Genomic DNA, 470 nt, shown 5'->3' with positions numbered 1-470 from the left:
GCCCCCACCAGTGGGCGAGTGGTCTCCGTTGCCGCTCATCGTAGTGGTGACCAGACCCTAAAGACTGGGAGGTTCGTCGTGGGTTCGCGCCACGGTCGGACAGGCTGGCTGCTTGGAGTTTTCCGGGTTTACTCCTTGCCTATAACGACTGAATAAGAGGCCAGTTCCCCATAAAAGTCCTCCCGGAAGGCATTTATTTCCCGCGCGTACGTATGGCTGTTCGATACAGCCGGCTAATCGGTCGCCTAGCGATCATACACAAGTCTACTCGGAGAAAGAGCCTACATTGAGCTAAAATCTCCATATAAACACCATCGAAGAAGAAGAATAACACAAAATAAATTGTACCTATGTGTCGATTCCGCGCGACACATCCGAACATGTAAGCTGAACAATAGTGTGGGGGGGTGAGTAATCAAGGGTTGCGTGGCGCTCAAAGACGAATCGACGAGATTTGAAAATCGCGTAAC

Source organism: Centruroides sculpturatus, unplaced genomic scaffold (assembly GCF_000671375.1).
Source record: "Centruroides sculpturatus isolate CEXI.00-Female unplaced genomic scaffold, Cexi_2.0 scaffold420, whole genome shotgun sequence".
Lineage (NCBI taxonomy): Eukaryota > Metazoa > Arthropoda > Arachnida > Scorpiones > Buthidae > Centruroides > Centruroides sculpturatus.
The sequence above is the reverse complement of the archived record's forward strand: the minus strand, read 5'-3'. Positions refer to the sequence as shown.